Source organism: Melanotaenia boesemani, chromosome 18 (genome assembly GCF_017639745.1).
Source record: "Melanotaenia boesemani isolate fMelBoe1 chromosome 18, fMelBoe1.pri, whole genome shotgun sequence".
Classification (NCBI taxonomy): domain Eukaryota; kingdom Metazoa; phylum Chordata; class Actinopteri; order Atheriniformes; family Melanotaeniidae; genus Melanotaenia; species Melanotaenia boesemani.
Window position 1 is genome coordinate 17,964,885 of NC_055699.1, and position 11,065 is coordinate 17,975,949.

Sequence of the window (11,065 nt, forward strand, 5' to 3'; positions counted from 1 at the left end):
TTAATCCAGAGCCCCTGGGTCCCCTTGCCACATTGACCAGATGAAAGGCCTTGCCCAGACGTTTACAGCCTGTGAAAGTGGCAGGGTGCTGGTGTCGGATGCAAGTACAGCGCGCCAACAGACAGGAAATAACATAGGCAGTAAGCACCATGCTGTTTATGCAGAGTTCAGGAAGAACGGAGGGTGGAAACAGTTTTAAAAGAAAATGATGGAGGTTGTAAAATTTGAAAAGCATGCGGACATGTGTGATCTGTGTTTATATAATGATATAAAGCATAAAATGTTTGTTAAATATAAAATAAAAAAAACATATTGCAACACCGCAAAATCAAACCTTAACAAAAATGCACAAACTTTAGAGAATTAGCTCAGTTGCTCCAGGTCATAGCTCTGAAAGATGCAACCTTGACCCCAGGTTGCCAGATGGCACTCACAGTGGCAAAGCCATACTTAGAACATGACCTCTGTGACAACATGGAGAATGTGTGTATTTATGGGTATCTACCTGCTTGAATGACTTTGTGTATATGTGCATGTCTGTGTGAATCCAACACTGAGGTCTTATCTATCCATGCCGGTGTGTTCATAGCACAGGCCATCTGGTGCCCTCTCGAGCAGGAGGCCAGACTGGGCGTCACAGCAGTTCACACTGCAGAATGAGGGTGTTAGTCATTTTAACCTACTGTGCAGGATTTTAATGGCAATATATTGTAAAAAAAAATAATAATTTCAAATGATCAGGTGAGTGAAAATCTTTGTAAAAAATGGGGTAAGAGGTCTCTACCTTTATTAACCTCAAAACTGTTGACCTGATCTTGTGTATGAATGTTTGAGTAAAGCCTGGCCCTCAGGGTGCTTTTGTTAAGTGTGGAATTATGTAGATGTCACCTCATTATGGCAATGCTGTTTTGTGCATGCTGGGATGCTAATAAACAAATGAATAAACGGTCTTAAGGAGGGAGACTATGACTTGAAAACAAAGCAACGTTTACACCTTGTGGCTCCTCTGCAACACCCCCAATTAGAAGGCTACGCTAAATGAATGTGCTGTGTATTTGTGGAGCCACGCTGTCTCGTGACTTAATCTGGATTGAGCAGAGCACTCGATTATTAGGTTACACACGGCCGCAATGTGTCTTGTCACTTTGCAGAGACAGCAACCGATAAAATGCGTTGAACGGAATTAGATTGTCATTGATGTGTCAGTGAGATCGTGAGAACAACAGATCGATTGGCCGAATCACCGAGCGATATTTAAAGACGCGGACGAAGGATAAATGAACAAAAGGAAAAAAAGGGGGAAAGTTTGAGTGCACATCAGCCTACATCTGTGTTTCTCTCATGCACACATGTGGACACACACATACACAAACAGGTCTTTTCTCACACTTTAGCTTGAAGCGATCTTACAACGCTGAGCAACAGAGTCAGAGAGAAAAGGGGGAGAGAAAGAAGCCAAACCAATTCCAATACAGCACTAATGGGCCACATCATGCCAATACAATAAATAATGGCCCTTCAGCTCAGTCAATAGTGAGTAAATGAAAATTTAACCTTTCATTAAATGTGGCTGTATTATTTCCCCCACTTGCTTCCCAGCTCTATTTCCTCCTGACACTTATTTCTATCCTGTTCAAGAATGGTGTGCAAATGTTATGATGTAGGACTGTACATTGGTGTTAAGTGGTGTACTGTAACATGGTTTGATACTCAAAGTACATATAGACAAATCTATAGATCAAAAAGCTGTAATGTATTGTTTTCCTACTAATACATTACAGCTGTGTAGTGGTTACCTATTAAATTAATTGACAACACAGACAGTTAATGAGCTCTCAAGGAATTTTTAAAAGGCTGTCTTAATACAAAAGCTAGCGCTAACTCCCCTTGCTAATTCACCTGTTCTTAAATCTCCACTGATTCCTGTAGGCTGTGTAGTGGCATTATTCGGAGAGGAGGTGATAAGTCTCTTGGCATTTTGTCTGGTGGTTTGATGGTAGATGAAAAGGCTCTGGGCCTCTTTTCCACTGTGGCTAAACATGCCCTCTTAATTAATTAGCGCTAGCAGGAAGTGGTGCACTCGTGAGAAGATGGCCCTCTAGAGAACTGGTCAAGGTGATAATGTCCTAAAGGGGAGACCAAGTCCTCTGCGCTTGGTTTGCTAGTGGATGCTATCCAAAACTACATGTGGTGAGGAAAACATAGCTGATCTTTTGTATCATGGGTGTACTTGTACTCTAGATCTGCTGGGCTAGCCATAACAAGTGCAGAAAGTTTTATATCAAGTCATGCATTTGTGCAAGTGAGATACCTGTCGGGTCAGTTCATTGTAGAATAATATAATGGATATAAAGAAAAAGAATAACGCATGTCACAAACTGCTGCGTTGTCAGAACTCTTTTAGCATCAGAAGTCAATTAGCTTAATTTATTTTGCTTTTCAATATGAAGGGTTAGTTTTACAAAATGGTTTATCTTCTTTATTATAGGACGTATTTTTTAAAAGTTAAAAACGGAGCCATTTTTTGTTGTTTAAACTGAGCTACATAAAAAAAAATGATAACATGAAATAATAACATGTTTATTCTGAACATTATGTTTTATAGGTGATTATACGATTTGACAAGATATTATACAAATTCATTATTTCACATGAACAACATCTTCATGTAAGTTTACCAGATCTTTTCCACTGTTAAATCATTAGTTTCCTAGTAAATGCCATTTTATATCTTTCCAACCTAAACGTTCTCTTTGGTATTCCACAAAAAGTTTGCTTTTATATTAGAAAATCACATGGGAAATAACATTTTTATATATTTATTATTTGTTTTTGTGTCTTTTTTTTGTTTTGGTCTTAACCTGCTGTTTACCAGCTATGCAGCCACAATCACGTTATGATAGAATCATTATGAAAATCAAGGTTTTTCACATCAGGTTCTGGGTTCTGAGACGACAGGGCCTCTTTCATTACGAGACATTGAAGTTGTGCTGTTCTTTAGTAAATATGTATAATCTGTTGTAGCTTTACTGAATTATTAAAACAAGAAAAGTAAATAAAATGGGGAGAAAACAATATTCAAGATGAACGAAAAATAACTAAACTTAAAAGCATTATTGCCATCCTTTTTTTTTTTTAATTAAGCAAAATCTAATTAAAAATCTAAAATTGTTTTCCATGTATGAAATTTCATAATTTTTTTCCTCTATTGTTGGTTGTTGTGAGAGTTCTGCACATTTGTACCTGCTACCTGAACGTTATGAATAATGAATGGCTTTATATTCACAGAATATGAAATATTACATTTAACAGAGTACTGACCTAAAATTTCTAATTATGTCAACATGATTCAAATGAACAAATAAATAAATACAATGTCAATTTTTCCAAGTTCTTTGGCCAAAGTATACGAAGAATACAGCAAATACAAATAAAAGTCTCAAATTGGTATTTAATTTAGAATGTTATATGAGAAATTTAAACTTGAAAATGAAAGAGCAAGTACTGAATTTTTACCTTTTTTCTGCAGCCAAAAGCTTTATAAAAAAAGTTTTTAATTGTTTCCATTAAGTAAAATTTGAATCTTTTCAATTCATGATTCTGCAGCAGAGGAAGAAGAAATAAAAGGTATGTCTTTCTCAATTTCTACAATGACTGTCTCAGTTTAACGTACCACGAAAGTGAACTTTTTCTTTTCTTTTTTCATTATTACTATGGCTGATTTACATTGCAGACGGATTTTCTGCATGTGAATTATTAATTACAGGAGAATCTAATAATCTATCAATTTATGGGCTGAAAGGAGAAGGTATTAGGCTCAGGCTCATGCACATGCTCACACAGATTTAACTATAAGTTTACACAAGTTTTATGCATTTAGCTTCAAGAATGTATGTTCTTCAGTATAAACTAGTGATACTTTAGTGACTACATTATATGTATTTGTTGCTATAATGGTCATTTTTTAATGTTATTGTTTCTTAAACATTTCTTTTAAATGTTTCCTAAAGGACAGAATAAGATGCCAGCATATTTAAGTGCAGAGTATTTCATCTTGCAGGTCAATAATTTGGGACAGAGGTAGCATGCTTGTAATGCTCTCCAAAGCAGGTGTGAAAAAGTTGAGTTTCCCTTTGTATTATATCACATTTACTTCCAAACAGACCAGTAATTTCAGTTTCATTTCAGTGTAGAAACAGCATTACATACTTTGGCTGATTTAAGAAAGTCAGACTTGCACACATTTCAAGTTGTTATCTATGTGACCTATGTACTCTTATATGTGTGATGCGATTCATCCTTGTTTTGTTTGTGTGTGTAGGTGTATGTGTGTGCATGTGTGCAAACTTTACTCTCTTTCTCTCTCTGTCTCCAATAATGAGCATGTGCACCTTTTTCCGCCCGGGGCCTTCATACACAATTTAGCCAGAAAGCCATAGCTGATCATGATTTAGCTTTTGACACAGCTCGCCCTGAGGCAGGGGGGGACTAATACAGATATCTGACTCCCAGACCGCGATGGAGGGAAGGAGAGAGAGAAAGTGAGAGGCCTTTTATTGACTAAATGATAAAGAGGTTGGTAATGATAAATAACAGTCATTTTATTGTAGAATTCCCAAGAAAAGACACATTCTACACAATATATATAAAGAGAAATAATAGAGGAGGAAGTTGCTGGCCGGGTCTCGGCGCGCTCACTCCCCACCGACCTACCCATTGTTAAACTCTCAATATTCTTCAGTTAGGATGGAGGTCACAAATTGTGTTAGAAGGACCTGCTGCTATGAATACTACATAAGGCTGATGCAGAGTGGCAGCGTCATCTCTGTCTCTGGCACTCGGAGGAGAGCCCAAGCAAGACAGAGCCAGTCTTGCCCATGGGCATCGTTCACTCACTATCTCTCTTCTGTGATTCTCTCTCTCTCTTTCTCTTCCTCAGTGCACTTAATCCCCCTCTCGCTCTAGCTTTCTTTCTTTTTCCTCCGCTCTTTCCTCATTCGCTCTCTTCCTGTCTCTCAGCATGCTCCTTGCACTGTTTTTCCCAGCACATCAGGGTGGCAGGGGAGCCTGTCTCTGCTGCTCTTCCTCTCTGCCGCCACCAAGTCTCCAGGCCTCAGCTATCAGTAAGACAATATGGCTGACACTCTAAGGACAGATGCCTGCGTTAATGTAATTTCCAAAGAGCAATTCCTCCGTTTTAGTGTATAATAGAGAAACATATAGCTTGTGTAAACATATTAACTTCTTATTACCTGGTACCTATCATAACAATCCGTACTGACCCTCAAATAAAATTAAAGATCATAACTTTTACTTTAACTTTAAAGGGAACATAATATTATTAATGATTCAGGTTTTAGCCACAAATTTCTCCTTCTATTATCCTCTGGTTTTAAAGCAGATTTAGAAATAGCTGTTTCAATGTCAGCAGCATTAAACAACACAATACTGCAGCTAGATATGCATGCCTTTAACTTAATTACTGTGTCTTCCCAACTATAACCCAAATTTTAAAATGCATGTAAACAGATTGATCTAACCCAAGCTAAATCATAGCTTTTAAAAGGGAACATGCGTAAATAATGCAGTTGGAAGTTGATTGACTTCTGCATGTGTATGGTCATAGAGACTCAATTAGACTCAAGTAGACCTAGGCATGTACTAAACTACAAAGTTTTAAAATTTAATAATCTTTTTGCACGCTTTTGAGTATATTAAGACATATATTTTGTCACAGAGAAATGTTCATAAGATGGTGCTTCTCTCACTTGAATGTTATTATCTCTTACATGGTGGAAAGTTAGAAGCAAGAGAATGGTTGTTTCTCCTTTTTCTTCTGTTTGTCTCTAGACAAACAGAAGACATGTTTTTATGTTTAAAAGCAATGGCAAGTGGATTTTGCATAAAAACGTTCCCTTTATTCACCCACAATGAATGCATAATGTCGCCAATCTTATCCAGCTACACTATCTAGCAGGAAGTCCCTCACTCTGCAGGAGTGAGGACTGGTGGAAGCTAGTGTGCATTTGCCTCAGGATACCTCTGCATCTCTGCAGTTCTTGGATACTGAGAGGAAAGTGGCCCAGAAATGAGCAGTCAAATCCAATTAAATTACTCAAATTAAATTGTACAATGGTTATGGAATACCTGATCGAATTACTCACATTCTGGGGATTTCGACAGCAACCAATTAGTTCAAAGTATAAAGTTCACACGCTCAAATTAACACCAAGAGAGGACAGGGCCTTTATTTGAGGGAAATGATACATCATAATTACATCACGTTTGAAAAAAATCACAAATTATACAGCAGCCATTTAATAAGAAAATGGAAATGGTTAATAGGTCTTGATAAGACAAATCTAGCCCTGTCAACAGTGAAGCATGGCGAGGTTGACTAAATTAAAGAGGAGAAGTTATTATTGTTTCAGTGGAGCTTAAGGGCCGACTGTTGCTCACTTAAAAAATGAGTTTTCAAAATGTAAAATTCAAACCAACATGAAAGAGAAAGAAGAAAAAACTGCCACAAACTGTAGCTAACTCCTCTGGTACCCAAGATATGATCAAGAGGATGGTCAGACAGGAAATAGATTTAATTCCTTTTTATATTTGGTCCAAACAGACACTTTGTCATTTCCTTACACTGAAGGAATTCTTCAGGAATTCTGGCTTAATTGTACGAGGGACTTCCTGACCTTTTTTACATTTTAAATTTAGCTCTTCAAGGTGCCTTTCCAAGGTGAAGCGTGAGTAATGAGATACAAAATCAGCCTGTTAATTGACTTTCAGTAAATTTAGATCCACTAGACCAACGTATATATTTCCCTCTTTTAAAAGTGAACCATTTTAGCTAATAAAGTTATTAATCTTGCCCATACAGTAATTATCTCTGCAATTATGCTGTAATTGCACATACATCAAGGCCACATCATACAGTGGGCAGTCTCGAGCTTGCTGCTTATCATTTTCCTCAAATCATGTAACGGTATAACTCTTGTATACACATTTTATTTATTATATTTTTTTTGTTTTTTATATTTATTCACTCTTATAAAATTTTGAACAGAGAATTGTGAAAATGTAAGAATTTTCTTTTCAGTAATTTAAATTGAGAACAAAGATGAATAATCAATTGATTTCTATAATGATGCACCCAGTAAGCGTATTATTTGTCTTTCCTTTAACTACCAAGTTACTTGTTGCAACTATGCATCCCTGCTTGCAAGGACAGCATCGAGCCTCAGAAGTACCATAAATGCCGAAGCATGATAATGCTGCTTTAATTACCCCTTGGTCAGCCCACTTACAAACCTATTGCCGCTGCAGTCAATATCCCCAAAGATCCATTCATGCCTCGGCTGATGGTTAACTTGGGAGCCTTTGCCAAGTGCTTTAGCCTAATTGATATCCTTATTTAGCAATGAGCCAGTGGGAGTCGGAGGAGAGTTAAATGGAGCAGTTTACCAGACAGTGAGCAGGCTAAACCAGATCCCTGACACCACCACCACGGCTTGCAGCAGCCTGCATGATGATTTATACCAGCTAATTTACTGTTTGTTCTAACAAAAGACTTTTTGTCTCTTCCTCTTCTCTCATTTTTTAAACAATAACAATACCAAGAAAGTTTAGTCATATAAGGCTCACTACCACCAGGCCACTTTTTAAGCCATAAACTACAGAGCATCCCAAAAGGCTTTGCCATTTATTTCCACATGATGCAATATCCAAGACATGGTTGTAAACACCGTCCACATTGCTGCAGGATCTTTCCCTCTCTCAGAACAGGAAAAACAACAGGTAGAGCCCAACCTAGAATCATCCTAGACAGAACAATGCACATCCAACAGGTCAAACAAAGCCATCGGGAGCAATGGGAAAATCAGATTCTTCTTTTAAACTGGGTTTGTAGGTCTCTCCCTCCTGCCTGTCTCCCCAGATATGCTTCCCTTAACAGCTCAAAGTAATTAGCAACGACCACATGCCAAAGGTAGGGTAGCTACTGTACACAGAATAGGCAGACCTTATCTTTAATTTGAGACGTTGAGATGCTCTGTGGGGGCTTGTGGAGAGCTGGGAGCTAAAACGAAGGCATACAGGCTCCCCCTCCCAAGGTCGCTTCAGTGAGACAAGCTAGTCAGGGGACAAAGGATACCTGCTGTATGCAAACTTGCATTTTAATGACAGTTTAATTAGGTTTTTTTTTTTTTTTTTTTTTTTTAAACCAAAGATTTATGGCTTTTTTGAAAAGGAAATGTGCATTTAAAAATCATTAAATGCTTACTGGCAAAGTGCAGCTGTAAACAAAACTCTCTCCTTTTCTGTTACAAACTTTTGTTTTTGAGTGATACCTCTGAAAATCCTGCAGGGCTTCCCATTAGTCACATTGCTGGGCCCAAGCTGCAAAATGGTCTCCAATCTTGAAAGAATGCCGTCAGCTCATTCTTTATACTGTCAGGATGAAGAAGAGCATAAAAACTCAGAGTCGATAAAGTCATATGAAATGCCTGATATCGCAACATGGTCACGCCACAGTGACTGATTAAGTGTCCAAGTCCAACTGCGATGCTCTCACACTCTTAAAAGACAAGGCTGAGGGGGAAGGCGGGGGGGAAATAACACAAAAAGCTTTACGGAAACAACTCTGAAGAACCTTGCTTTGTTTTATGAGGCTTGTTTTTGTGTGCTGTGGTGCTCGATTTAAATGTTCTGTTTTAAAAAACTAAACTGTATGAAAATATTACAGTTTTGCCATTTATTACACTTATCTTTATAAAGAAACATAAGTTTGCTTTAATATATATAGTCATGTAGCATCATTATAATAAAGAAGATGCTGCTTTAGAAAGAAGAAAAATTGAAGCAATATTGCAACAGACCAGTTACTTCAGCGTCCCTTTCTTTATCTAAAAAAGTTGGGAAAAAGAAGTCGGTACTGAATCCAACGAATATATACGAAATGAGAAAAGGGAATGATGGAGATTTAAAAGGTAGAAGCCTATTGAGCAGGATCTGGCAAGTTAAAATTCAAACTATAATACTCTTGAGGCATTTTATTAAACTTAAACTAATACCAGACGCTTCTAGTTGAATGCTCTATCAACCAAATTAATTCCCAAACATAAGTTAAAGTTGGCACTTTAAATTTTCCAGAGTTTTACACGGTTATTACTAAAATAAACTGACATCTCTGCTGTGTCCAAACATGACAGGAATTTTACTGTTTTAATGAGCCTGAGTCAAAATCAATCCCTACCACAGAGAGTTGGAAACCACAACTATAATCTATTTCAACACTCCAATCTGATGAACTGATAGCTGAGAACTTGCCATCACCTTTGCTATTCCCCACACGGTATTTGAATGGCAATAAACTTCTCGGGGTATTGTATACAAACACTATCTGTCAGGCTGCAGCTCCAATTTGACATTAACACACAGAAACATTCCTGACTCGAGTGAACTGCCGACTTGACATGAATGTTTTTTGCACATGCAGGAGGAAGGAAAGGAGGAGGGCGGGTGGGGTAAAAGAGCGGCGCGGTTTTGGACAGACCGCGTTAAGATCAGTGCTCGGGGCTAGGCAGGTTGCTATGCGCTGAAATGCTAATAAGCTTCCTGGCTCTCTGTGCAGGTCGACTAGCCTGTGCCGACTCGTCTTGACACTTCACACACATGCTGTCTTCCACCCTTTTTAATCATTTTTGATAGGCCTCCCTGGGATGCCATCCATTTCATTTGAAAGGGCTGAGCCACCCAAACATTTTCACCATCTTTTAAATAGAGGTCTGTCTCGACTTGCCTGCTATACTGTGACCTGACAAGGTGAAAAGATGTGGAGTAAAAAATGCTGTTTGGGTTTAAGAGGATAATATTAGTCCAGCGCTGGTAGGAAAGGTGGGCAAGTGATGTTATGGTGAGTAAATAAGTAAAAACAGGTGTGGATACTAGGCAGGAATACATGCTTTAGCTTATTTAATTTCTACAACTATAAATAACATATAAATAGTAAAATGAATTCACCCTAAACTGTTTCAGTCTATGAGTAAATATGGTTGAAATATAATAAACGTATCACAAATCAGCTTGGAAAATCTTTTTTTTTTTTTTTTTTTTTGTTTGTTTGTTTATTTGTTTTAGATTAATCGTTTGATAACATGTTTTCCCTAACAGAGTTTATCTTTATATATCTTATAATTCTCTCTGAAAAAATCTCAAAGCCTGCAGCCAGCAAAGCATGGTCAGAAGTGAACCCAGGTCATACTGTATGATTCATAGGGATGAGCAACATATTTTATTGGAGTCTGAAAGATTTATTTACTGAGCTTGTGCTTGATATGTTCTTTGAGGGATACAATCACCAGGGACTTTGCCATCCAATTTACCAGTGTACTCTTCTATAAACATCAGTCAGAAGAAATGGGACAAATTCCACAGAAGATAATCATAAACAAACCATTACGTCGCGTTTTGGAAATTGTCAGGAGGCACTCTTGACGATCCACTCAATCGAAAGGCAGAAAAGCCCAAAAGGCAAGTGGGGATGTCTGCTTGCTATATAATATTACCGTGACTCTCAAGATAAAGATATCATACATTATTGGTTTAGACTGGCAAAGAAAGAGACAGGGTAAGACTAGAAAAAAAGAAAAGAAAAGAAAGTGGGGGCGAGACAGTCACATATAGATTGCGAAGGAGAATTTGAAATATATCGCCTCTTAGCAAAAGCACAGATAGCTTTGAGACTCCTGATGTCCCTCTATATGAAACAGCTGGAGCTCTGGATGAAAAACACACTCAGCTCCACAACTACCCAGCTTGTTAGCTTCAAACAGAGACCAATCCTCTTTCATAACCTATGCATTCTTTTATATGCCCTGCAAAAAATATATATGCAAAACCATAATTTACTCCCGTCAAATTTAACTGCATGTAGAGGCATCTTTTTATAAGCTGCAGTGAGCAGAATTGTTTTGCATGCTTCTATCTTGTGATCATTGCCACGAACCTATCATGCAGCCAAACACTGGAGAGAGAGGACATAATTATTAATTAGTCAATATTACTA